The sequence below is a fragment of the Peromyscus californicus genome, unplaced genomic scaffold, assembly GCF_007827085.1.
Source record: "Peromyscus californicus insignis strain IS unplaced genomic scaffold, ASM782708v3 Scaffold_5__1_contigs__length_169319896, whole genome shotgun sequence".
NCBI lineage: Eukaryota > Metazoa > Chordata > Mammalia > Rodentia > Cricetidae > Peromyscus > Peromyscus californicus.
In genome coordinates this window covers 82,548,696-82,549,672 of record NW_026294573.1, presented here as the reverse complement: position 1 = coordinate 82,549,672, position 977 = coordinate 82,548,696, and the positions used below count along the sequence as shown (strand labels likewise).

General features: G+C 41.9%; 1 pseudogene; it reads left to right on the top strand.

The window, feature by feature from the left end:
• The first annotated feature begins 272 nt into the window (after positions 1-272).
• Positions 273-580, top strand: LOC128097478 (60S ribosomal protein L39-like; annotated as a pseudogene).
• The last annotated feature ends 397 nt before the right edge of the window (positions 581-977 follow it).

Here is a 977-nt window from a genome sequence, read left to right as displayed (position 1 = left end):
GTGCCAATCATAGTCATCACTAGTTGTCATGAACAGGCTCTCTGTTATGGCTTCATAGCACTGAGACACTCCACACTAGCCACATAGTGACAGCCTAATTGTCATGTGAGAATTAGAATATCCTGCTTTGTAACATGAATCTTAAAAGGTCTTACTAGATAAAAAACCAGGAGCCAGATATCGGAGTAAATTCTGAAAGATCAAAGAAATAGAACAAGCTCTTCTCCTTTCCTCCTCGATCGTGCGGTGGGCTCCTGACTTGGCTTCTCACCATGTCTTCTCACAAGACTTTCAGAATCAAGTGATTCCTGGCCAAGAAACAAAAGCAAAATCGTCCCATTCCTCAGTGGATTCGGATGAAAACTGGTAACAAAATAAGGTACAACTCCAAGAGAAGACACTGGAGGAGAACAAAGCTGGGTCTGTAAGGATTCACACAATGGCAAGACAGTTTATACTGAATTGTGGGTCATCAAGCAATCCTACCACGTGGAGTTCAACATTTTAACCTGAAGACTTGGTGGTGTTTTAAGTTGGGGGAGTAGTTTGTCCAGTAATAAAATGTAGAACCTTCCAAAAAAAAAAAAAAAAAGAAATAGAACAAGCTAAAGCCAACCTCACCTTACTGACCTTCAGTCTCCAAAGAGACCTAGTTCCTGTATACCCTATATTCCTTTCTGTTCTACTAACTCATTTCCTCTCTCTGCTCAGCTCCATCACTTTCTCTTCCAGCCCAGCTATGTCACTTCCTGTCTGTCTGTATAGTCCTCCAGATTTTTATGGTTAGCTTGTGTTGGCATTTAAGGCATGTGCCACCAAGACTGGTTCTGATCCTAATGTGGCCTTGAACTCACAGAGATGTAGACAGAACCCTGCCTCTGGAGTGATAGGATTAAAGGCATGTGTTACCACTACCTGACTTCTATGTCTAATATAGTGGCTGGCTTTTTCCTCTGATGCTCAGATAAACTTTACTG